The sequence below is a fragment of the Panthera tigris genome, chromosome F3 (assembly GCF_018350195.1).
Source record: "Panthera tigris isolate Pti1 chromosome F3, P.tigris_Pti1_mat1.1, whole genome shotgun sequence".
Lineage (NCBI taxonomy): Eukaryota > Metazoa > Chordata > Mammalia > Carnivora > Felidae > Panthera > Panthera tigris.
Genome location: NC_056678.1, coordinates 35,081,719 through 35,108,517, shown reverse-complemented (window position 1 = coordinate 35,108,517; position 26,799 = coordinate 35,081,719). Strand labels below are relative to the sequence as shown.

The 26,799-nt window shown below is 54.9% G+C and overlaps 1 long non-coding RNA gene across 3 annotated transcripts; it reads right to left on the bottom strand.

The window, feature by feature from the left end:
- Positions 1-311: 311 nt before the first annotated feature.
- LOC102965665 lies at positions 312-21,667 on the bottom strand. Of its 3 annotated transcripts, XR_006214195.1 has the most exons (6): positions 21,495-21,667; positions 20,041-21,337; positions 17,986-18,062; positions 14,858-15,192; positions 13,779-13,931; positions 312-3,967 (listed from the first exon to the last, which is right to left on the bottom strand). It is a non-coding gene; the product is annotated as an uncharacterized LOC102965665 (long non-coding RNA). The 3 variants fall into 3 exon arrangements; XR_006214194.1 differs by having other exon boundaries at positions 20,041-21,667; XR_001511726.2 differs by lacking the exon at positions 14,858-15,192 and having other exon boundaries at positions 20,041-21,667.
- Between the last annotated feature and the right edge of the window lie 5,132 nt (positions 21,668-26,799).

Genomic DNA, 26,799 nt, shown 5'->3' with positions numbered 1-26,799 from the left:
CCGTGCAGGTGGCAAGTCTGATTCCAGCCGCACTGCAAGTGCAGCTGGGTGTTCCGGGGCCTCTAGCAGCGGGTGCAACGCCGATGGGGATGGAACCGTCCTCCAGGCACACAGCCTCGCCCCTCCCCCGCTACAATCGAGTACCGGAGGAGCCGGCATCGCCTGGTCCCCGCGGTCAGAGGCCCTACGGACAGGTGAGCGCCCGGTGGTGCTCCCAGGTGCTACAACCAGGCATCACCTCGGCCCCTGCTCCAGCTCGGAGTTTCTTCGAAACACAAACACCCCCCCCCCCGCCCCCGCACGGCCGCCCCTCCACAACCCGCAACGGACATACGCTGCGGTGCACTTTTCCTTTTCAAGTTCTTCCTCTCTTGGACCGGCTCAGGCGGCAGAAGGAGGGGGTCCGTCCCACCAGCGAGAGCTCCTCTGCAGGTGGCCCTTTGCTGCGCCGCAATTCTTACTCCTAAAACACTGATTTCAAATGGTGCTAGATACAAAGATGGAAAAATCTAAGCCACCATGTGAAACCAGCTTCCAGAAGAAGAGGATCTCATTGAAGAAAGAAGGAAGACACAACCGGAAGACCCAGGTGCTGCCCTGTCTTCTTGCAGTTCCACTTGGGACGGGACATCGCGGTCCGTGAGAGAGGCACAGAGCGGACCTAGCCAGGGATGCTCAAGGAATGTGAAAGTCGCGGCTGACGCGTCACACAGACGGGAGCAATACAAAACTCATGAAGTCTAGTTGATCCCGGACAACCAGTCCTAACAGTTTATTACACATGTGATGAAGGGAAGTATCCCAGAGCTATTATGAAAATGCGTTAACGTTTTCATTAGCATCGCCCCCTGCTCTCGGAAACATTTCACAGCACGCAGTGTCTTCTGATACTATGTCACGTCATCAGGAAACAAGCATCCTATCTGCCCAGGAGGTTCGAGCCAGGTGAGTTTCACCTGCTCGGGGGCAACTCCTGATGCGCCCTATTCAGGAAGAGCCTGGGGTCCACCTTCCCAGCCTCAAGTAAGGGTCAGAACACTAGCAATCTTTGTTTAACCTCTGCTGTGACACACGCACACAAATGTCGTGTCCTGAAGTGGTGGTAAGTACATAATCCTCTAACACAAGGACCGAGTTTTGTGTTGTTTTCAAAAATGTGTCTGAAAATAAGATTTGCATCCTGTGTTCAAATTAGATTTCCCATCTCCTAAATGTGTCGGGTTTTTTGTTTGTTTGTTTGCTTTTGTCTTGGTCATCGGAAGCTGAGAAAACAGGTCTGTATCTCCTGGGATGCCACAACTAAGGAAAGAGGAGACAGAGTAGAATCCGGATCTTTCGGGCTGTCCACCAGCTCTGAAGGCTTCCAGATCCAGGCCTGTATGTATTGTGGCTCCCGGAAATAACAGCATGTGCCGCTGCAGGCAGGAGAAGGAAATAAAATTTGGACACTGAGGTGCGCTTTGCAATTGGGTCGGTCTTGTGAAGCAAGTAGTATTCCCGCGCCTGCAGGAGAAACTGCTCCTTCACGTAGTTCGGGGACTCGCCACGGTCACGTGACTACTACGTGGTAGAGAGCCCCCAAGTCTAACTCCAGGGTCTGTGTTCCGGCCCCTCTGTCCACTGCACCTGCTCCACGGCTGGCCTATCATCTCATTCTGTTCTTGAACTCAATTGTGAGCAAGGGTGGGGCGGGGGGAGGCCTCGGCAAGGTTTCTGCGTGGCCGTGGATGTGACTGACTGCACAACACGTTTAACCTGGTGGAGATGGGAGCCCAGCTGGTCCTGTGAGGGGCCCGGTGCCTCGCCCACTGGCTCGCCCACTCCTCCTGCCCCTCCGGAGCCTCTGTGCTCTCCTAGGGCGTAGCTGCGGTTGGGGGAGGCGTTGGAGATGAACCACCAGCAATGGCTGTGTTGGACTCTGGATTCTGACCCCAGCACTGGGCTCCGAGCCCAGGGGCTCTGCGAGGCCCCAGCCACTGAGGGAGGAGCTGGGCAGCGGCTCTGACACAGGGCACCTGCAGTCAACAGCTGGGCCCCGCGACACAGGTTAACTTCCCGGGTTTTAAGGTCAGGAAGTAAGTGGTAGATGAGAGTCATTTCTGTGGGGTCCTATAAAACGAGGGGGTTGGAGATCTACCTTTGCTACTTCTCGGCTTTTTTGCTTTTTACTCCGGCCGAACTCTTCCTCCTTAGTAACCCCCGACTGCCAGTATCCACAAAACCTTTCCCAAGGTATTGTCACACAGGTGCCTTTCAGTGATCCAGACAGCCTCCTTCCTCCCCTAGCAGGCCTCTGCGTACACCGTTCCCTCTTTCTGGAACATTCTCTGTCGTCCACTCTCCCAGGGCTACCACCCCATCAACCCTCTCCCAGGTGACGCAGGTCGCCTGAAGCTTTCCCCAGGTGAGCCGGGTGTTGGGTTACGCCCTCTCACAGCACCTAGTTCTTGTCCTTCAGGACGCACGTACGTCACGTGGTCACCAGGGGGATTCATTACAGTCTCTCCCGCTACCCAGGAAGCATCGGCCCTGAGTTCAGAGGGGGAGTGGCAACCGTCCCTGAGGGAACTGAGGGCCATGAACCAGGGTCTGGGCCCCCAGACCGAGTTCTACAACACTCAGTTCTCTGGAGGAAGAGAGAAATCATTCACAACACATGAACATAAACACCGTAAGACAAGAAAAGGCAGGGCGTGGGGGGGTGGGGGGTGGGTAAGTAATCCTAGTACCAACACCTTCTGCCCTCCCAACCCCACTGAACAGGAGTCTGCTCGGGTCTCAGCCCTCCCAGGGGAACCAGGCTTTTCTGGCAAAAGTCCATCGAGCAAGGATGCACTTACCTGAAGCTAGCTGGTGTTTCTGTTCCCTTGTTGGACAGGGCCAGGTGGTCTAACGGGGGCTGGAGGCCCCAGCCTGCTAGGGCTTTGCTGTCAAAGGCAGACGGTGTGATCGTCCCAGCCTGGCCCAACAGTCCCACGCACACGGGCCAGTGGGAAGAGTCTGGTGCACTGTCGGGGAAGGGAAACCGCCCAGCCAGAGGGCTGGGTACGCCACCACGCAGGGAGAAGGTTTGGGAAGCACAGTGTAGCCTCCGTCCATTTCTGTGCAGACGTTCTATTTGGAGGGTTTTCCACCCCCTCATGCCTAGACACTCCTCTGCTCGGGCAGCGACCGAGGGTGGAGGAAAGGTCACCACACAGTGAATCAGAACACAGGGGCTTTAATTCCTGCGCGGCCCAGACTTGAGAACGGGGGACCTGCACCTCCCTGGAATGGGCCCCAGTTTTTCCAAAACGAGGGAGGGCTCATGCAGACCAGTCTCCGTGCACTCAAATGCTTGAGGGCTGGGGTGGGAAACAGGACAGAGAGGCAGAGACCTCGTGCAGCAGAAGTCCAGTGACCTGGAGAGGCTGTGTTTTGTCTAAAGGCATGTCTGAATCGGACACGTTAAGCAAACAAACAAACAAAAACAACGAAAACTCTGTAAGTCAAACAAAAACATCTGAGGGTTAAGTATGATTCATGGGCCATCGGTTTAAAGGGCAGTCTGGAGACTGCAAAGAGAGCTTCTGCTGCGTTCTAGAAATGATGCCGTCTGTGCCTTTTGAAGTCCTAAAAATCCTATGCCAGGCATGGTGTCCAAAAAATAACACGGGATGAAAATGGGAAGGAGAGGAACCCCGGTTTATGAGACCTATAAGCAAACCCGCGGAACGGACAGACACGCACCCCCAGGAACCGAAGGCCGCCAGCTCGTTCAGTGTGTTCAGCTACCACCATGTGTTCAAATCCAGAATGCTGGGAAGGTTCCTGGGAGGCGTCTTCTGCCTCCCTCCCGACCAGGCTGGGTGCTGAGTCACGGCTACTTACATGACTGACGCAAGCTCCAGCCGGCGCGGGGGAGGGGTGCCGGAAGCAGAGCCCAGATCAGGTCTTCCTGCTACCCGGGATGCTGGTTTCCAGGCTCCTGGCAGCGAAGAAGAGTCATCTTGGTGAGAGAGAGGGGCCTGGGGAAGACCCTTTTGAAAATGAGGAAGGTTCTGCACTCCACAGGGTCCTTGCCCATCGTATGCGTGAGCCGAGAGGCCCGGCCCAGCTTCCTGTCACTCAGCTCCAGGCCAGACCCAGCGTCCTGGACATTTTGTCTTGAGCTGTCAGGGTGGGGGCCTGTTGCCAACTAGCTGTGGTTAATGAATCAGAGGAAAGGGTGATAAAATGTGTACGGGTATGTGCACGGGGGGCAAGGGAGGAGGGAATGGAGGGTGAGGGAGGCAGGAAACATGGAGCTGGCTCTTTTCCTGGCAGCTTGGCCCCCAAAAGGAGGGCGGGGCATCCAGGGATCCCTACACGTCCCAGACCCGGCATCCCGAAGTGGGAATAACACGCTCTAGACCCATTGAGCCCCTCAAATGCCTGTGGAGGTAACAGGGCAGGAGGTCACAGCCTGCTCACATCACATGGGCCCCACATCAGCAATTCCGGTTTTCCCTGGGGCCGGGGCACCGCGGCCTGAGTTCCCAGGCAGCTGCTTTCCACCCGGTTCGGTTCTCTGTCCCTGCCTCAACACCAGAGAAGACCCGCATCTGGAAATCCTCCAGATTCAGTACAGGCCCAGGCTCGGGATGGCTGGTCGGCTGGCTGGGAGGATGGGATGCCTTGGGGTGCCGTGGGGCGTGGGGGGCAGCAGGGGACAGTGGGGAGCGCAGAGAAGGAGGAGCGATGGAATGAAGAGGGGGGGGCCCCCCACGCTTCCCCAGAGAGAGGCTTCGCTCAGGCAGAGCAGGAGGACGGGCACTGCCCTGAACTGCTTCCCACGAGAGGAAAGCGAGCACGCCTACAGTCCATTACACAAACACAATGCCCACCACACGGTTCACGGGTCCAAACAACCTCGGGCCAAAGGCAGACCACCTTCTCACTCTCCCTGCTGCTTCTCACTCCCCCGCCCCGAATCATGTGCTCCACGCAGTGCAGGTGGGCGTGGCAGCGAAACTTCGGTCTCAGGTGAAATCTCACTCAGAAGGCTGGGGGGCGATGCCCCAGCGCCCAGCTTCCCTGCTCCCCAGGCGGAGCTGGGTCACCCCGGGCAGCAGACACGGTACCCCACCAGGCACTCCGCTGCCAGGACCCTGTGCCTGCTTGCTGCGGGGAGCAAGTCTCTGTCCCCTGAGCCCCTCTGGAGGCTCCAGGGCTCCACAGCTCAGCCCGGCTCCCTCTGGAGGGAGAGCAGGCCACCTGTACGAGTCTGACAGCCTCCTGGGAGCATGGCCTCCAGCAGACACCGGGTAGTGGGACAGACCCACTAACCTCCGAGCGGAGGTTCTCCCGGTACCTGGGCACACCCCCGGCGGGGCACGTGGACTGGGGCACACCTCGTACCGTGGCTCCACATCTCTCGCTGGGGGCAGGAAGGGGACGCAGAGGGTACGTCCAGAGTCCAAAGCCAACTTGGAACACCTTCCTTGCCTGCTTCCCCTGCGGCCGGCCGGCCGGTGGCTGTACCTAGGCCAGCCCTGTTCTGTTATCGGGCCTCGGGCCTGGAACAGAGAGTGGTGGGAGGAGGCAGGAGGAGGCAGGACGAGGAGGGAGGGAGGCTGGCGGGGGAGGGGTGGGGGAGGAAGTTTCACAGTCTGGCGCACTCGCATCAGATCAGAGAGAGGGGAACACGTACAACTTCCCCTTTCCAGGCGCTTCTCTGCCCCTGCTTTTGTTTCGGTTCCTTCCCCTCTGGACTGGGGATGGCTGGGCTGGTGGGCTGGGCGGGGGCAGGCGCCCAGGTACCCGGCCAACTGGGCCCTCGCCCGGCTCCGTCCCGGGCCTGGCAGGCTCCCTCGGCCATTACCCGGCATGCCCTTCTCCTTGTCAGGGAGGCCTCACCCTCTTGTTTTCAAAGTTTTATAACAGTATTGTTTGTTGTCCAGCAGATTAAATTCTTTTGGAGGCTGGAGGGTGGAGGCGGGGGTGTTGAGGGAGAGAGAGAGGAGGGAGAAGAGAGAGGGAGAGAAAATACAAACAACTTCCATTGGGGCCAAAAGATTAAATGAGTTCCTTTTGGAACACAGAGTTCACCTGTCTTGGAGAGAGGCCCGTGGCCAGGAGCGTGTGTCCCCTTCCCGTCTGTCCCCGTCCCTCTCTGTCGCCCTCACCTAAGCAGGGTGACAGGTGTTCTTGGACTTTCAAGGCCACTACTCAGGGTTCAAGCTGAAAAGAAGAAACTGCTAATAATGTTAGGGGTGGGGGATTCATGCCTGAGCAACCCCTTCCCAAAGAGGGGGCATGGCACGGGGTCTGGCTGGTTCCCACAGACACCCTTGATTCCCGTCTCCTCAGGGCTCCACATGCCCCACTCCAGAACAAGGTAGAGAAGAGGATTCTGTGGGCAGTGCAAGGATGGCTCCCCTCTGCAGTGAGCCTCTGGCCTGTTCACATTTTAAATAAAAGCAATACATTCAATGATGTCGGAGACACTGAAAAGAACAGTACCCCAAGGAAGTCGTAACACGAATGCGTGGACGAATATTCATGTACACCTAAGGAATGCATGAGAGTGGAAAACAGGAAAGAAAGGAGACAGAAAATCAATATAAAATGAGCATGATCTTACAGACAGGAGGGCCCAGCAAAAAGTCCCCAGCCTGTCAGGCCTTTTGATGCTAAAGCTGCAGGCTTAAACGCAAAATGATGTATGATTCTCCACACGAAATCAACCCTCATTTAGGCATTAACTGGTTTATGTCAGACTCTGGCGTTACCAGTAAATAGTATGTCCATCTGAATACACATGTGTGCCCGTGGGCCTTCCCTGAGATACTCCTTTTCCTTGTCCTACCTTCTTCCCAGCAAACCATGTCTGTCCCTGCCCTTGGCCTTCCCACCAAACTCATTCACATCTCTAGTGCCTATCAAAGGGCCCTAGGCTGGGGGGGTCAGCAAGGGTGGGGAGTGGCAGTGGTACAAAGACAGGATTAGAGCCGCTCAGGGCTCTTTCCTGGCGGCGATGAGGGACAACATGGCTTTCTCCTTTTTTTATTTGCAAATAATATCAATGCCGTTCGGGTCAGTTCTGGGAATTCTCTCTGCACGAGGGAACAAGGTTAGAGCTCCAGGCCCGATGTTCGTGGGGCCCACCGAGGTTAGGCTTGCCTCCACGGCAGAAAGAAAAGATGTGCAACCTGCTCTGGGTCCCGGTACCCGAAGCTCACGCTGTTCCAGGGAGAGCCTCACAGTCCCACACGCTCAGGACCCGAGGGACCTCGACAGGGACATCCAGTCCCTCTTCTGAGATAAAGAAGCTCTGTGTCTCTTTGGGAGCCCTCAGCGAAGAGGCCGCCACAGCCCTCCCTGAAGGCTGGCCTAGATCGCCTCCCAGCTACAGGTCCTGCCATCCTCCTCCCCATCCTCCAGGAGAACAGAAAGATCTGGGTGTGGCGTGACGCATCTTCACACAAAAGTTACCAAAAGCCTTCGCTCCAGCAAAACAATTCTTCTATGGATTCCCCATGACAGGGCTTCTCTACGAGCCAAGCCTGCATCCGGGGAATACAAACGGACAGACATAAGCGTGCTGCCACGCTGTCCGACCCCGATCCTTCAAGAAACGTGCCTGAGGTGAGCCCAAACCATCACGAGTTAAGGGTGCCATAAACAAAGACAAGCACTTCTCTCTCCCTTCATACAGGCTCGCTCTGGGTCTCTCTGAATAAAGGCCACTCAGAGGGCCACGCGGCCCAGAAGACACAGTCCAGGCTGTGCCTCGACCCTCCTCATAAAGAGTGAGCTTACACCCAGGATCCAGGGAACACTGATGCCCAGGCGTTCTCTGATCTACCTTCCCCTCTGTGGGTAAGGCCTACTTTTTCAACTCTATCAGAAAGCAACGTTCAGAGCTGAAGCCACTGGTTCCACCAGCCTACACTATACACTGGCCAATCCTTCCAGCGGGCGCTGTACGTTCATTAGCCAGCAAACAGACAACGTATACACAATGCACACGCTGGGCAGAAAGCTCTGGGCATACCTTATAAATCTGTTGGAAAAAAAAATGCCCCACAATGGGGCTTCATTTCTAAGTGAGCCACTTGGCAGAAACAGGGCTACGTGCACATGCCTGAAGTGCCCGACAGATGTGTCGGAACGGTCTAAAGCACCGTGTATTCCAGAAGCTTCCAAGCGTAGGGAGTCTCATCAGAGTCACATGGTGAATGGCTGGCTTCCTGGTCAAGGAGGGCAAGCCAGGTTTCATAAGAACTCGTAAGAGAAGTTGAAACAATCCAAGAACAGGAGAACCTGGGCGGAGGCTCCCTTCCCCACTGAATGCGTAGAAAAGAAACCTGCAACCTACAGAGATCAAGTCAGCTACCCAAGATGCACTCCCCATCCCTGCCCTGCCCCCCTGCTCAGCTAAAGAGCACAACTGAAACCCAAGGAAATGACATCTGGAGTCGGAGGGCCTGGGGGCGGGGGGGGGGTGCGGTGACCCAAATTAAGCAGGTACAAGAAACCGGACCTCAGCAGGGCTGTCTGAGGCTGAGCGTGAACACCCACGGGGATCCCACCCTCACAGGGCTGTGTGAGGACCAAGCGAGCCAGCGAATCTGAAAAGAGCTGCGAAAACAACACACGGTGCGCATAAGACGTCGGTCACGGATCAGTTCGGCTCCTGCCTGAATCCTGGCCCAAATCCCTGTTTGCCACCCCACCCTGGTGGGGAAGGGGGCGGGCTCACAGCTACGAGTCCCAGCGTAAGTGTCCAGTAAAGCAGCACACGGATCGTGTCTTGAAGGCATATTGCTAATTTGAAAACCCTGCATTCCATTCGGCGGCCCGCGCAGCATGTGCCCGCAAGCCCCAGGGGCTCCTACCCACGCAGCCTTGGAGAAGCGGGGGACGTTGGGGACAGAGGCCGCCATATCCCCAGGCTGGCCTTTCACAACAGCCCACGAGGGTCTGGGGCCTTGAGCTTCCCTGCATGTGTTTTACTTTTGCTACCTTTAAAACAGTGACTCAAGACTGAAAAGCTAAAATGGAACCAAGCAGCTCGGAGATATTTTTGTTTTTGTTTTCTGTTTTTTTTTCCTCTTTTTTTTTTTTTTTTTTTTAAATAGAAGGGCTTAAACAACCACATGAGAAAAAAAAAATGCTAAATATAAAGGAAGACTTCCTGACAGCAAGGGGCACAGACCCTGAACAGACATCTCAGGGAAGGCCCAGGACACGGGACCTGTAGTCCCATGTTCCCTCAAGGATTCAGGGCCACAAAGGACAGAGCGTCTTCCCTAGAGCACGGTGGCATCTCAGGTCAGCCCCTTTGGCACAGCAAAGACCCCAGCGGCTCCCACACTGCCCAGCTCCAGACAGGCCCCTTGGTGGGAGCCAGAGGTCACAACCCCTGTCACTTGGGTGACCTTCCTGAGACACCTTCACGCAATCTCCGGCCCCTTCCCGCTCGCTCCTGAAGAGTTCCTGGAAAACTGTCTCCACCCACCTGCCCTAATTGATGGTGACAGCATCCCTGCAGAAAACAGGACTGTAGCTGTTCTCAGATCCTTCAAGGCCCCTCCCCTCTCCCGTAAGTCAGGCCTGCTCGTTCCGACCTGAGTTTCTGCCTAAGAAACACCTCCGCGAACACCCAGGTAGCCCCCATGTCAGAGTCGGCAGGCACCTCCCAAAAGATTCTGGTTCAACCCCCTCATCTTATAAATAATGAAACTGAGTCCCAAAAGGGTAAAGTGAGTAAGATTTTACCACGGGATCCTGGGCCAGAACACGGGACTGCGGAGTCTTCTATACCTCGCCACAGAACGCCCCCTTTCCCGGAGTTCCCACAACCACACCCCAAGACCCACACCGCACCTTCGTGCAACATCTGCCCCCTGGCAGCAGGTGGCAGTCTCCGAGGTTCAAGTGGGGCAGGCTTCGACCACGGGGCCAGGGAGGGAAGAATCACATGGCCTGACTCACCATAAGCTTCTACCCTGTAAACAACTCCTGAGCCCTGGAGCCACACACGCTGGAAACATCCCCTCCCCCATCTCCAGCCACCAACTTGCCTCAACCTCTTTTGGACACAAAACTTGTCCAAGCATCTGGCACAAGGTGACTTCTCCTCCCTCTCCCACCCCCTGACCCGTCCCTATCGCGATAATCTTGGAACCACGGGTTCTGCCAGGAGAGCCTGAGCTGAGTTCTGTCTCCTGCAGGCACATATTTTACTGGTGACTTGGCGAAGACTTAACCCGAGTGCTCCCCTGTCGGTGTGGACGAGAGAGGGGCACCGTGATGAGGCAGAGAGACGCCAGCTGCCACCCGGTGAGGGGGGGAGACATTAGGCCAAGAGCAGCCATGGCTAACGGAAAAATCTTCGTTTGCTGGTGACCAACAGCTTGACGTCTACTGCCACCTTGATCCCTGACTCACTGCAAGTTCTTGTAAGCTTTGGGGACCTTGGGTGGTTTTTCCAGCTCTTAGGAAAAGAGAGACATTAGCAACTCTATCAACTTGAACTCTGGGGGCTCCATCAATATGGCTTCCCCAGGTGGTCGAGATCCTTCAGTCTCTCAAATTCCCTCCCTGACCAACATTGGGATCGCTGCTTCTTATGGGTGGGTGTCCCCCTTTTTGTATCTGCATACTTTATGTAGTTCCTAATTCCTTTTTTATTATCGTGAATGACCTCTCCCTACACCAGAAAGTACATCCCATGAGAGCAGAAACTTGGTTTTGTAGAGTTCTGCGCCCCCAGCTCCTAGCACACGCCCCGCCACGAAGCAGAGACTGGGCGCACACTTGTGGAGTGGGTGTATCTGCCATGCTCAGCCCTGCCTGTTCAGGGACACCAGGAACTAGCTGTCTCTGCCTTGCCCCCCTCCCCCCTGAAAGGGATATGGCATGGCTATGGCCAGTGGCTGCCCCGTCCCCCTAGGCACCTGGCCTTTCACACCGGTTTCCGTCAGATCTCCCGGCTGCCTAATCTCTGATGGTCTTAGCTCCCAAAGATGTCTGACTTCCACCCAAGAGGGCGAAGAGAAAGCACAGGCTTTGGAATCCAAAGTGCCGGGGTTTAAATCTCAACAATCCCACTTGCCAAGTACGTGACCTTGGTTCAGTGAATTACTACTCACGGCTTCCTTATCTGTTGAAGGGAAGTAATACCTACTTCATGCGGTTGCTCTGAGGATGAAATCAGACCAGCAAAGACAGACGCTTAACGAAAGTCAGTTTCCCTTTCCTGGGACCCTCTGCCGGGACCAAGAGTCCCGATGCCCATCTCATAGCCTCACGCCTCATTACAGACCCTGACCTGGGCTCCACGCACACACAGGCCCATTCCAGGCTGCAGCGGGCACCGCGGGTTGAACGCCGGACGCATCCTCCCACCCCACCCCCGCTGCCCTGATCCTGTGGTCAGACGATGCGCGATCACGTCCCCGCGTGCCTCGCTCCATCCTCGTGCCCCTGCTCCTTCCTGCCCAGGCCCGACACTATCGCATCAGGCTGTGCACGGGCCTTGGGGCCTGGAGGTTTTCTCTGGCTTCACCAGCTCACGAGCAGCCTCCTGTGAAAGGAGCCGGCAAGGAATCAAACCCAGCCTAGGCCTTCTTCACAGACACTCCAAGGCCCAGAAAAGCAACGCAAAAGGAGGGCCTCCCACAGACAGCCTGCTAGTGGAAAGGGCAGTATCTCTTTCATATCTCACAGGGAGGCAACGTGCCCAAAACAGTGACCAGCACGAGGTACACATCCTCGCTAAAGCTGTGGCTGCAGCCTCAGAGGCCCTCGTGCCAGGGGACAGAGCCAAGATATGCATTAAACAATTCACGGCCCCGACCGGCTCAGGATTCAGTGGAACAGAGAAGGTGCTGACCAATCAGGTCCCCCGGCGGGGCCCCTCCCCAGCGCCTCCTGGCCAGGCCACACCACCGCAGCTCCGGCACCACCAGCCCTGTTAACCTCTGCCGGACCCCGGATGGAGAGGCCCCACTCTGCCTCCTGGCTCCCAGAGCGCAGGGGTTCAAAGGTTGAGAACCGAGTGCCAGATATGCCCGGTCCCCCTCTCAGGGGACACCAACCGTGGTGCTAGCTTGGCTGGGGACACGTAATGCCCGTGTCATGGCAGCAGAAGCCAGCCCGGTAAGCAGGGAGCAAGGAAGCAGATGACGAACGAAATGAGGAAAATCAACGGGGAAGCACCCACCCCAAGTCTGGAAACGCCAGAGGCCCCGCAGACAACTGCGTCACAAGGAGCAAAATCAACTCTCCCTCCGCTTCCCACTCCGATCTTCCCAGTCCAGCCAAGGGCAGGGCAGGGCTGTGAATGGGAGCAGCGGCCACCCCGAGCCAGGCCCGGGACCACACCACACCATATGGGGGCAGAGGCTCCTGAGCGTGGCCAGCGGCTCCATCTGGCTCCGGCCCGGCAGCCTGCACTGGCCAGACTCTAGCCGACACATCTTGAGGGACTTGGCCGGCTCCTCCTCGTCTCCCCAGCTGCACCAAAGCTGATCTCTCCTCTTTATTCGTGTTCCAGGTCCAACACCCCCAGCCATCCCTCCCCACGTTACTGCTGGAGGGGCTGAGACTTGTCAAATTCCTTCAGGGAAGAGAAGAGTCGGGTGTCTCTTCCCAACAGCCTCGGATTCCTCACTCGGGGAGGACCTCAGGCTGCTCACAGCCAGCTCAGCCTCCGGTCAGATGGGGAGGAGAGAAGATAAAACACTGACGGGCAGAATTCACCGGTCCTTCCTGGCCAGCGGTGGGAAGGGGGTGGGGAGAGCAGAGGTGGGATCTCACAGGTGCCTCCGGATATCAGCCAAGGGTGCGGTAAAATTACCGGGGACCATCCCTTTTATCTTGAGACCCCAGACAAATCTGCTGTCAGCTAATTCCAACCTGACCCTGCTCGCCCAGAACATTGCAGGAATGCATTCAATAGGAGATTTCCTGGTAGGCAGCGTGGCAAGCGACTACGGTCTGCTTTCTGAACTGTCTCTAGAATGCGACAGGCCTCCCCAGTTCTGCAGTCCCAACATCATTTTTAATCACCGTTGCTATTACTGTGACCAGCATCAAGTGAGGCAGAGAAAAAACATTTGTACGTCAACAGCCTGGAGACGCTTTGCAATGGTTTACCAGGCCAGAAATTCTTTTTTTTTTTTTTTTAAGGTGAAGGCGATGAGGGCCTAGAGGAAGAGAGTGATTTACTCAAAACAAAAAACAAACAAAAAAAACCCCAAAACAAGCCCCATAACACACGCAAGTGGAGAAAGAGCCCTGAAGTCTACTGCCCAGCCCATACTCTAAACTCCAGGCTACGGCTGCAGACGCAAGCCCCAAGGTGTCCAGAGTCAGAGTGAACATCCACTGGGATACACAAGTAAGGGCACACCCAAGTCCCAGGCAGACTCCCTGCCCCCAACCGGGCTCAAACCCAGAATCTCATGCTGGATGTTGGGGGCCAAGGAGAGTTCCCGGCCAGTCACTGTGGGAGGCCCAACTGCTCTGCTGACTGCCACACCCAGAAACGCGTCCCTGCCATCTCCCACATCCCGGCAGCCGGATCACTGTGGCTGGCCCTTCCCCCAAGTCCTTGCTGGTTACTAACCCCATTCACAGAAAAGCCAGGAGTAGGAGAATGGAAAGAAGAGAGCATTGTTTGGGAGATTGTGAATGGAGACGTTTGAGGATTCCCCACTGACTAAGGAAAATGGTCTCCATAAGAAGGGAAGGGGGCTGGGAGGTGGGGGGGGGGGGGCGGAAGCGTCAGCCCACACCTGACTTACCTGAGAGGCCGGGAAGGGGTTAAATCCCATTTTCTTGTTGCATCTGGGTTCCAATAAGCAGCTTGGCGATGATTCACTGACAAGACCGGAACCTGTCACATCAGTTAGCACTCGGGGTCGCGGAACCACAGAAAATCGGTGGCTCAACAGCACCTACGGGAGGGAGGAGGCAAATATCCAGCCTGCTCTGCCCTGTACCACCCAGCACGAAACGCTCAGTCACCACCCAATTCCTCCAGAGGACGGCTGACTAAAGCCAGATTTCCAGAAACCCCAAACTGGTGGGGGGGGGGGGGGGGGAGGGGGCGGTGGTGAGGGCGGCGAGCAGACACAGCTCCCGGATGCCCGTAGCCCAGTCTGCCGTCACATACCCGAAAGAGAATCAAAGGAAGGAGGAGGAAGAGGTAGAGGAGGGCAGGGAAGACAGGAGATCCAAAAGAAGCTCAAGAGGTCAGAAGACCTCCTTGGGCAAAGAAGGCAAACAGGAAACCAAGAAGACATGCGGGAGGCTGGTGGGCGCCATAGGCCACATCGCACACCATCAAGAACCTCCTGGCCCTCATCCCAATCAGACCTTCCGATCTCGCAGCATCTGAAACAGGGAAAAGGAAAGAAAGCTTGGCAGCCCTGAAGCAGACACAGCCACGCGTGCGCGCGCGCACACACACACACACACACACAGCCCTTCCTGGAACGAAAGACCCCTTGGAGAAGGCTCACACTCTCTAGGTTCCGGTTCCCTGGGAGAAGGGCTCCTCTCCCGCAGGGGAGGGCAGACATGTCCGATAAGAATTGCTTAGCACAATGCTATATATAGTCTAGGTTCCTAGCGGCCTAGAGATTTGGAGCTAGAACTTGGCAGAGAACCATGCTAGATGCTGGCAAGGACCGTCCTCCCCCAGCCAGCCAGCCGAGAGCCTCACCTCCCCGCTGGGGGCAGTGAGGGCAAGCAGGGCCCTTTCCGTCGGCCCATTAATAACACCGCACTGAGGGACGTGGGCTTTAGGCTCCGCTTTAGGGAAAATCGACTTCTCCTGAATGTGAGGGCGATGTGCGGGGGCTGGACACTGGGATCTAACCTCTCTGCAGCTCTCCAGCCGCACCAGAAAATCCAATCTCTGCTGGAGGATCAGGGGCAGGGGTGCGCGGGGAAAGGGGAAGTCACGACAGCTGGGTGGGTTCAATGAACATCTATCGCTTCCGATGTGTGACGGAAAACCAGAATGCAGACGAATACTTAGCTGCAGAAAGCCAGGCTGCCAGGCATCTCCTTTTTTTGTTCCAAATAAATGCAAACGGGCCATTCTATTAGGCGGTATGATGGCTGTCTTCTGCACACCAGCTCTGTCCCCAGCTTAGCCTGAGTCTCCAGGAGGCTGTCACCGACTCATGGAGCTCAACTCCTCTGAGTTCTCTGTGGGGAAGAAGTGAAAGGAAGCCAGGTAGGCTCAGCTCTTGGGGCCAGCCAGCCAAGCAATGAATTCTGCAAGCCCCAATCAGGGTCCCATCTGGGGCTAATATGTGGCCCCGGGACCATGGTCTTCAGCTGCTGCTCACTATACAATGACAGCAACAAGACAAGGCTGTGCCCCTTGTCCTGGAGAAAAGTCCAGTCCCCGTGGGCACAGGGTCTCATCAAAGAGGAACTACCACCTCTTTCGGAAAACAAACCTGAGGGACAGCAGAGCTCTCTGAAGTACAGAATCTGAGCCCTCGTCATATGCGCAGCTTCTGGACAAAGAGACACAAAGGATCTAACATCCACATATATACGATTTTTTTTTAGGTCAAGTTGCTCTCTATTCAGGCTCAAAATGACATGACACAAAGGGGCTGGGGCTGCCTTTGCATTCTGGGCCAGGGACAGCCGGCTCTCGTCCTTTGCCCCGCGTACCTCTCCACTGTGACCTCCACCGGGTCTTCCTGCTCCCTCTGGCTCCCAAGGCCCCAAAGCCACTCCTTGCAGAGATCCCAAATGAGTCACACTGGGAGGTCCTTGGGGAGCGGAGGAGGTGCTCGGCGACAAATGTCAGTGCTAAGCATCATCTATGGGAAAGCAGGAGACTGAAAAATGGCCTAAGGGGTACATAGGCAGGGTGGTCCCGGGCCAGGCCATCCTCAATTCCCCACCCACACGTTGTTTGCTCCTCTGTCCCCAGACAGGGCCGAGGGAGACAGAGGAGAGAAGGGAAGCCAGATGCTGAGGATAGTGGTTTGCCTGAGATTCAGTGGCAATGGAGGCCCAGGCCTCTCTTGCTCCCAAGAAGGCATGGCTGGCCATGGTTGGGCGGGGCCGGGCGGGCGGGGCGGGGGGGAATGTCACGCGCCCTTAGCGCAATGCTGCAGATTCAAGAAAAGTCTAGAACCCTGAGCCGCCATGATGACGCACACATACACACACAAAGGTCAAGGACTCAAGGCCCACTATTTCACCTAAGAAGGAATTGAGGACGATGAAAGGGGAGAAGGTAAGTTTGACTCGGGACAATAAGGAAAGGGGAAGCTGAAGTAGGCTGCACCAGAGCTGGCCTTCGGCTTGAGGCCGGTGATGTGGACCCACCATCTCCTGGTGGGTGACACCATCTGCTGGTGTGATGCCAGCAGAGGTCACCTGAGACGCCACGTCCCCACCATGGGCTCTTGCTTCCGGGGCCCCGGAATGCCAGTGATCACTAAGGACTCCCAGGCCCACCCTACCCGAGATGGGCTCACGCTTCATCTATGACAATGAGCCATGGTGAGAAATCCCAGAGGGTTTTCTGGCCCTGAGAAGATGTCTCTTGTTTGGGACGGGTGAGAGGAGCTTGTAAAATGACCGTTTGCCAAGCTTATCTAATAACACAAGCAGCTGCATTTTCTTTTTGGTTTCTGAAACTGAAGGGTCCACAGACCCCTGTTGGGTTACCTGGCCTTGTCTCCCCACCCCCGATGTCCAGAAGCGGTCTTCTCTGCCAAGCCCTTCCTGAAAACGAACCCAGCCTAAGGGTCGGCTCTGAGCCCCGATAAGCTGTTTTTGCTGCTTTCATGTTGACAGAACGTCCTGGCCATTCGGCTGAGTGCCCCATCTCCCAGCTCCCGACACACTGAGTCATCATCCAAAGAGGAAAAACACAACAAAGCAGCCGTCACCAGGGTCCCCATTGCCGTCGGCTGACGACTCATGGGCTGTCGTCACTCTCTGCTCTGCAGCCCTGGAATCGGTGACGAGGGGCTTCAGGGTGCCCAACTCCCCTCCCACGGGATGCAGCAGCGTCAGGAAGCAGGCAGCCACTGCTGCGATTCGATTCGGAAAGAGGGGAAGCTAACCTGGCGTCACGAGGCTCCCAGGAAGGATCACTGGTTAACCCTCACGCTGCCACCAGCCACCCTGACCTCACGGCTCTGCTCCCACATCGTTTTCCCGATGCAGAAGTTAAGGGGGTCTTTACTCCAGGTCAGGGAAAAGCACTTCCTCGCAGGCTTCAGGTGTGCAATGCCCGGTCACCTCCTCCCCTGCCTCTGGTATCACTGAAGGTAGGCAAGCTCCCTTCCCCCCATTCCTTCTCCAGCCACCTGCTACGTACTCTTCTTAAGTCCCCGATAAAACAGCTGGGCAGGGGAAAGGGAGGTGCACCACTTTCTGTCGGGAGCCTGCTTGCTTGGCAATATATTAGGCATTTCACTGTAGATTACAGTGGCTCCATGTCACTGACTGAGGTCACTAAGCCTCAGAAAAACCACCTAACAAGATGAGGCAGGGTCAAGATCCAAGTGCAATGGTCCTGCTCCCTGCCTTGTCCGATCTCCACTGATCCTGGGTTCTAGAGCTCACTCTGCTCTGAAGGCGCTACAACCATCCCACCTCCACCTTCTCTTCCAGGAGGAAGGTAAGTAGGATAACTGAGGTTTGTTAATCCAACAAAATTTCAGCTACAAAAAAAAAAAAGCCATCATCTCGAGTGAACCTGACCGCAAAGGAAGAGGAGAAAGTTAACGAGGTAGCAGGGTCCAGGGGAGTGTGGAACAGCTACGAGACCCAGACCTCAGGCGCAGGAAGAGCGGCCACCCAAACTCCCATATGGCATTAGAGGTGTATGAAATTCCTTAAACAGGCACGTTCTGGGGATCTACCTTGTAGAGCCACGTTGCAGACACTGAGAATTGAGAGGTAAAGAAGAAGGCAAAGGTTTGGGGAAACAGGGGTTCTAATCATGATCAGAACACTTACCAGCCACGGGACTCTCCTCGGAGGGTTGTGGAAAGCAGTGAATGAAAGAAGGTCCGTGGAACAGCCTGACGTGGCACCTGGCGAACAGAAGGCACCAAATAGGTTAAGTGTCTTCCTTCTTTGACTCTCAGCGTCTTGCAGCTCATCATCTCATAGGTGACCCAAGACTTCTACACAAAGAGCCGTAAGGCCACCAAAGTAGCACACGAGAGGGACAAAGTGTACGAGAGCTTGGCCGGAGGGAGCAAGGAGAGGTTACGAGGACTGCTGCTTGTGAAGGTGATCGGGAAAGGTCCAAGGAGGACGCTGGGGCTGCCGCAGGTGGGTGCGGTGGAGCCAAGGAGGCATGGAAAATACCAGTAGGGAAAACCGAGAGATAGGAAAAGCAAGAAAAAGTAAGTTGCCTGGCTTTGTTGGAATACGTGGTCCACCTGGGGAAACGCAGAAGAGTAAGACTGCAGAGGAGAGCTAAGGCTAGTTACAGACAGTCCTCAGCACTGTGCCAAAGGGAAGGAATTGTACTCTGGAAATGATGAGAAACCATTTTAAACCTCTAAGCAAGAAAAGACAAGATGGCCGCTGCACGCAGAAGGGCCTGGAAAGGAGAGGGACGGGCAGCAGGGAGCCTCACCGGAGGACTACAGCTGGAACCATGGCACTGGCAGGGGGCATGACGAGGAGCAGAAAAGAAAAACAATGAGAAGGGAGGGCCATCGAACAAATCCTCAAAGCTGCCTTGGACCCCACCCCCTTGTCCCCATAGAGAAACTGCCAGAGACAGAGCCTATTTGGGGAACACAAACCACAGGTCCGACACGTCTGAGATGAGCAGCCAGGTCTCTGCCTTCCGTCGCCCCCTCCACACACACACCCCCCAAAAAAAAACTCAGCTTCTCCCCTGGACTGCTTTAAGCCTCAGGCCAACGAGGGCATGGGAGACCCAGGCCTTCTGTTAGCAATGCCCACCCTCTGGCCAAGCCGGGGCCCCAGGTGGTGGAACCCCCACCCAAGACTGTGTCCGAGGGTGGGACTGGGCGGTCCTGCCCCTGGGGCCACCTTCACTGCGGCAGCCACCACTGGGCCCGCCTCTGCTGCGCTTCTGCCCCCCCTCCCCTCCTCCGTCACAGCCCCCGCCCCCCGCCCACTCTGCGGAACTGGCACAGCAGGACCAGAAAAACCAACGCCACCATGTCAGAGACCAGCAGAAATGCCTCCAAAATGGCAGCCTTAGGATAAAAGGAGTCAAAAACACTATCAACCCACCCAAGGAAAGGGAAGCCAGTGACAAGGGGAGTGAACTGTCAACCACCTCCCAACTGGGCCCCCGACACACACCCTTTCTCACTCTTAGAATCGTCATGTCTTTCCCTTCAGAAACTTCCTCTCAAAACCCAGAAAGCATAAGAAGGAAAGAACGGACGTCACACCCCATGCCCCCGAGAGGTCCTGGGGGCCACGGGTGACACAGGGCATTGAGAAGGACATTCTGCGTGCCACCTCCCAAGGGGGACAGCAGCCCACTTCTGTCTTCAAACCCAACTCCCATCACTGACTGGATGAGGGCTAACCCTCCGAGGGAGCCAAGTCTTCCCCGGCTCCCCAAGCAGACCCTCCCCAGCTCCATGGGCCCTGGGGAGCCAGGAGGCAGGGTTGCAAAGAAAGGCCGAGAAGGCACAGCCGTGCCTCCGTTATGTAAGAAGAAGGGCGGTGCTGTCCTAGGCCAGCGACCCAGGGCGCATTGCGCTCCCGGATGCGCAGTCATGGGCGGGGGCCACTGCGCAAGGCGCAGGGCTCTGAAACCCCCTCCCCACAAACGTGAGACCTGCAACACGGACTCGATGGGGAGCCGGGACCCTGATTTTTCCAAGTCTCCCTCCCCCAACCACAGGCGAACAGCCTGCTGCCCTAGTTTTGCTCTCACTCTCCTCACTCCCCAGAATGACAAACCTTCCTAACCTGGGACCTCCAAACCTCTTGCGGCCCAGTGGCTCTCCCGGAAATCCCACCAAATACGCAGTTTCTGAGCAACATCCTGGGGTCAGTCCCCATCCTCACCTTTCCAAGACCAAGGAGCAGCAGCTTCCAGAAGGCAGGTCTTTCCCACACTGGGCTCAGCTCTGGACAGCCCCGTCAATGCAAATCTCTCGTCCCCAGGGAGCAGCCCAGAGGCAGCAGGAAGCCCATGGTGGTGGCAGTGTCAGCGGCAGCAGATCTGTCCTACCTTGCCCCGTGCGTTTCCAGGGGAGCCAAGAATTATTGTGCCGCAACACCGAGGTGTGGCTGATTGGAAAATTCCCTTTTCCGACACCAAACTAAAGGACAAATACTTCCTTCCAGTTTGCTCAACCCTCTGCGCACCCATCTCTCCAACCCTTCCTACTCCACACACACACACACACACACACACACACACACACACACAAAAAGTTTGGGGAACCCGGAGCTCCTCTTCCTCTGAGTGCTTGAAATAAAAAAGGCGTAGGAAGAGGCTTCACCTGGTCAGTCAAAAGCAGGCACAGACACAGGAGCATACGCACACCCCTAAACAGATTTTAGAAAGCTGCTGGGCTTCTCCCCCCCTCCCCTTTAAGCAAGTGAAATGCAAATTCAGATTTGATACCCTGCCCTCAGCCAATCAAAAAAAGGTTTTCACCTGCCATTGGCCCACCCACCAATCAGAGGAAATGTCTGGGGTGAGAGCCCTCCCCTGGCCAATGGAAGGCCAGCTCAGTCACTTAGTTAATGATGCAGCAGTACAAGGAAGGCCATCACATGTGAACTGGAAGGGTGCCAACATGGAGACACAGAGAGCGCAAGGTAAACAACTTTCCAACGCCAAAAGGATGACATTTAATCTCTAAATGCTAGCTTCCCTTCTCAGCTCATCCCTAACCCCTCTCAGCTGGCCCTACAGATGCCGGGAGCCTCACTACCTGTCCCCCTTGGAGCTCCTAACAAGATGCAACAGTGACTGCGTCACCATTCCCCACTTTTCCCAACTACGCAGTGACAACCCTACCAGCTTTACCCCACTTCTCCCAACCCACGCCCCATCCTGCCCACCGGCTCCCCACCAGCCCAGCTGCCCCGAGGCTGAACATTTCAATAAGGCAACCCCTGGAAAGCTATGCCTTTCCACCTTCCTCCCAGCACCTCTCCTCTTCACTTCCTACCTGCCACCTAAGAACGACGTGGATGGACAGACAGACGCGGATACCCAAACAACCTGGAAAACCAGTCTGTCTGTCTGTTCAAAAGAAGGAAACGGGGGCAAAGGCTGGTAGGTCAGGTGGGACGCCGGGGACAGCTTGCTCCTCTAGCCTCTACCCCGGTCAGGCTTGAGCAGCTGACACTAAAAGAAAAGAAAATTAAAGTGGAAAAAAAAAAAAAAAACAACACACAAAAAACCTCTCTCAGAGAAAAAATAGCAAAAAAGCGAGAAAGAAGGTGAGAAAGACAGAGCACCCACATACGCAGAGACATCGCCCCCGATCCCAGCAGATACGTACGTGGGGGAAGAAGGGGGTTACGCCATCAAGTCCTGAAGCCCGTCGGACCACCCATCGTCGCCTGCGCAGACCCAAATCTCGGTCTTGGCCGTAGGGTGCCGCAGTCCCGAATGTTCCAGAAATTGGTCCCGTTAAACCTTCCACCATCGCCCCGCAACCTCTTGCTCCCACCCCTGCCCCCCCCACCACCCACCTCCCCCCCGCGGGAACCGCCCGTGCCACCTTGTGTGTCATCTCCTTAGCCCGGGCCACCCAGAGGCCTCTAGCCCCCGACAGATTTCTGAACGCTTGGCAAGTGAGCTGGCAGAACCTGGTGCCCGGTGTTGCTATGACTTGTTTCTTGATTTCTCTCTCTCTCTCTGCTGCAGCACGGCTGTTGCTAGCAGACCTATCGACGGAGCGCTCTCTCTCTCTCTCTCTCTCTCTCTCGCTCTCTCTCTCTCCCCTCTCTCTCTCTCTGAGCTCTGTGACGCAGATCTAAATTCTCCAGTCTGCTCCTTGTGTTGCAAGAGCAGAACTGCAGCTCTTCCCCTGGAGAGCCGGAGGGCAATGCCAAGGCTGGTCAAACAAGGCAAAAAAAAAAAAAAAAAAAAAAAAAAAAAAAGTTGGGCCTACACTCTGCTCCCTGGCCACACTTTTGAGCCCTTTTTTTTTTTTTTTTTTTTTTTTTTTTTTTTTTTTTTTTTTTTTTTACCCCTCACACCTCACTGCTCTGGGGCATAGAGGGCCTGGTCCCTACAGGCTCACGCCTTCCCTGCCGGCTTCCCAGCCACCAGACTAGCTTAACTCTTTGAGTGACAGCACCCGGAACCCAGACAGGGCCGTCCCATGCTAAACGTTGCCTCATCTCTTCTTGAACCCTGTGAACTTCTCCCACACAGGAGAATAAAATGGTCTTCACCCTGACACCACTGTCCTATTAACTCTTTGTGCCACAGACACGTCCAGAACAATGACCTGTAGCTGACTTTTGTTGTTTTCTGCTTTTCTGGCCACAAACCAGGACCTTTTTCTCCCTGGAATTTCCTAAGGACAAAAAGCGTAATTAAAACATTGCCCGCTTACCCCACGGACGCTATCCTTCTATCAGGGCAGGACTGGGGGAGAAACCTAACTGAACTGCAGCCCGAAGAGTCCAGGGTAACACCAGGCTGGATCTCCATTCTTTCCAGGCTCAGAATTTTCGGGCCTCGGTGGAAATGTCCAATCACTTCTCAAAAGGCACTTAGGCCACTCAGTCCCAGAGATTCAGGTTGCTGAGTCATTTGTTCCCAAGAAGATCCTCTGACAACATGGAAAGCAGCAAAACAGAGCAGCGGCCAAGCCTGGACCTGGGGTGGCCAACGGCCGGGTTCTTCGCTCCGGGTGGGCAGCCCAGGGGCACGAGCACGTGCCGGCTCACCCCCGGCTGCCCCGTCATGGTGGTGGGAGGCCTGCCCACACCTGGAAACCCTCACGGGGCTGGGGCTTTCCCACCAACACTCTGAAGGCCGGCCGGGGTTGTTTTTGGATCCCGATAGGTCTCCACTGTGGCCAAGCACATAGCTCCCAACATTTTCCCGACCCCAGACCCAGAAATGTATCCAGCACAGCTTAGAAGCCAACTCCCTAGACCCTGTCTACCCAGACAGACCCAGGGAGGCTGGGTTCCCACACCGCCGCGTGGAAAGCACGCAGACCCACAGAGGTTTCCCACGACCAGTTGTGCTCTATGGGCCTAGACCTGGCCAGAAGTGAGAAATACACTCAGGTCCTCGGGTAGCTAGCCGACTCATAAGGTGTATCACATCAAGAACCTTGTGACTTCTGGGAAGAGGACTTGAGGACGGAAGACCAGGCGGCCACCTTGTCCTGCACCCTGCTTCCCAAGCAGCCTTCTTGGGGCAACTTGGGGCCAAGGTTTCACCCAGAAGAAAGAAGACCACTTGGAAGACAACCATGGCACTCCACGGGCTTAAAAGCAGCCCAGAGCATCTGTGCCAGGCTCCCAGCAGGGGGGAAAGCGCTTCAAATTCACACCTTCTGGGCTCCAGGGTAGTGCATGCCAATAAAGAAGTCACCTACTGGTCTGATGACCAAAGGAATGTGGCCTTGATGGCACTAAAGCAAGTCCCTCGGAATGGTCCTCTGCCTACTTAAATACCATTTGCTGTAGTTTCCTTTTCCATGGAAGAAAAACATGCCTAAGTTCATGTCAGGACATTCCTGATTTATCCAAGAGCCCAGGATCAAATAAACAAAGGGCTCTGAGCTCTGCCAGGGAGCCTCCTGCTTCAGGAGGGAGAACCAGAGGGAAGTAGGGCTCCGAAGAGTTGGCCCATCACCCCGTGAACTTGGTGAATGACGTGGCTGCTCACTGCCATGGCGATGGAGATGTCACGGGTGGGCGGAAGTGAGAGAGAAGAGGCAAATAAGTCATGAGAGACAGAGCAAGGAGCAAGTCGGGGTCAGAGGAGGGCCATACGCAGCCGCGGAATGTACTGAGGAGGGCCAACCGTACTGTCCAACCACAGCACACCTGAGCTTGAGTCCATGCAGAGAAAGGTCCCCATTTCAGGGACTCAGCAGGGCCCAACTCTTGACTCGAACGGCACTGGGACAGTACTCAGTTCGGGGAGGCTTTGTTTCACTTTGCTTTTCTTCTAAGTCTTTGCTTTTTCTTCCCACGACCGTGTTACTCTTCTCACAGTTTTACTGGGACTGAAACAGTCATTTTAGGTGCCTCTGCCCCATGCTAGATCTTCCTTCTATTAACCTGATTCTGCGTGGTGCCTACGACAGAAAAACCCGAATGGGATGACCAGGAAGCAGAAACGAATCCAGTTCTAAAAACATGGGAGGATGTTTACTTAGCAAGCACGCTCGAGTCCTACAAGGAAGCAGTTTTACAGGGTGCTGCATGTGGTGTTTGATTTCAGGGGGTAAAGATAACTTCGGAGCAGAGGGAAGGTGCTGGTTCCTTCCGTCCACCCTGTGAGGCCCGGGAAGGCTGGGCCACGGCGAACTTGAAAAGGCAGGGCTTCAACTCGAGCTCAGCAGGCCCCCGGCTCCCTTTGGCTTCTCTGCGGCTACAGGCCTCGGAAGCTGTGCACGCTTTATAGACGTTGCAAGCTCTCCGTGGCCTCTGACTGATCTGGGTCAAAACTATGAAATGCCAAAGACGAAGTATTTTCTTTGCAGGGAATAAGCTGAACTTTTACCCAGGCCTCGTCCAGGCTTTGGAATGCAATCGCTCTGTAATTGCCACAAACTCCAGTTTGGTGGGCATCAGCCAGGAGAGCAGGCTTAGTGCAGGCTTCTCCGTCCCCTCATTTCCTCATTTTGGCCTACTCTACGGGGACTGGATCTTTTTTTTTTTTTTTTTTTTTTTTTTTAGTTTGTTTATTTTGAGAGCGAGACAGCGAGAGAGGGAAAGAATCCCAAGCAGACTCTGCACTGTCAGCACAGAGCCCGACGCAGGGTTCGAACTCACGAACCATGAGATCATGACCTGAGTTGAAATCAAGAGTCGGACATTTAACCAACTGAGCCACCCAGGTGTCCCTATGAGGACAGGATCTTTAAAAAAATTGTTTTAAATATTTTATTTACTTTTGAGAGAGAGACAGACAGAGCATGAGCAGGGGAGGGGCAGAGAAAGAGGGAAACACAGAATCTGAGGCAGGCTCCAGGCTCTGAGTTGTCAGCACAGAGCCTGATGCAGGGCTCGAACTGATGGACTGCGAGATCATGACCTGAGCCGAAGTCAGACGCTTAACCAACTGAGCCACCCAGGCGCCCCTGGATCTTTAATCGGGAAAGAAACCATTTTTCTCAAGACAGGGTACCTGTGCAGGAGACCAATCCCAAACTCCACACAAATATCTAGGGCTAGAGAAAGTGCTCTAGATAAAATGACAATGGTCTCAGTCTCAGGCAGAACCTACAGGTGGGCCACAGTGAGACAGTGTTTCTATTCACTACCTGGGAGGGGGCAGACAACAGGCACCCAGTGACCCCAAGAGGTAAATCATTTATTAAGTATGTTCTAGGTGCTAAGCCAACACACAGCATAGAAGACCTTAAGACGTATGCATGCTAGTTACAGAACCTGTATTAGCATTCCCAAACTGGTATTTTTGATATTTCGAAAATCTGCTCTTGAAAAGCTGGAATCAATTTTCCCACTGAAATCATATTAAGCTCACCAGTTGGGTTCCTAGGCTCACCCACTTTACCCACTTCAGAAAGCCACAAACTCAAATGCCTTTGGGGTCTAGGCAGGTAACAAAGGAGTGACGTGGGTTGGGAAGGAATGTACCAAGTGGAAGGAACACGCTACTCCTCACGGGCAGCCCTCCCCAGCCCCACCTGATTGGGACCATCTGGGAACAGAGGCCACCAAGAGCCCACATCATCTAGTTTTCCAGGAGAAGGTAGAAATCCAGATTAATTATATTAAACTTTCAACTTTTAAACACTGTCAAAAACCTTTAAAAGTCAAAACATACCTGCAGAGCCTCTAAGTTGTTTTCTTTGTGGTAATGTATCTAAAATACGATACGTTTGTTATGAAAAAAAAAAAAAAAAAATGGGAGCAAGCAATGCCAGAGTGAGGACTTCAATAAACTAAAGAAACGAAAAACATAACCGAAGGGAACAGCATTACCTCACAGCTACTGCTACCGGAAGAAAAGGATGGAAGAGAGGGCAGTGAGGGAAATCTCGGCCTTCAGGTCAATGGTGGTCAACCAGCCCTATGTGGAGGGCTGTGAATGGAGGCGTGCTTTGGAATTATTTTTAAATATACACGAGACCGCTCAAGGGCCAGTAATGGTGTCTCATCCTGACCCACCAGAAAGACAAAAGTCCTAGGGGAAGACACAGGACATATATACATATATATTCCAACGTACTGGCCCTCTCTCACAGTTAGAGGAGCTGCTACTCTGGACATGCTCAAAGAGTCTGTTTAGGGCTTTGCTGGTAAAATTAGAAGGGATGATCCAGCTGCCCACCCAAGGCACAGGGCACTCCATGAACAACACTATGGCCAAGCCATTGTCTAGCCTCACCTTGGTTCAATAACTCCCATCCCACCTTTGGAGGATTCTGACAACTGAATTTGGTTGAGAGGAAATCTCTCTCTAGGTAACTAACTACTCACCTCCCATCTTCACTCTACCTCTGGAGCCCATGGAACAAGCCTAGTCCCCCAAACACACTCAGACATTTCAGGAAAACTTTTACAACCTCAAGTTTTTAGGCTAAACAAGTAGGTACAAAAAGGGAAATGAAAAAAGAGGTGGGGGGGGGGGAGGGGAGG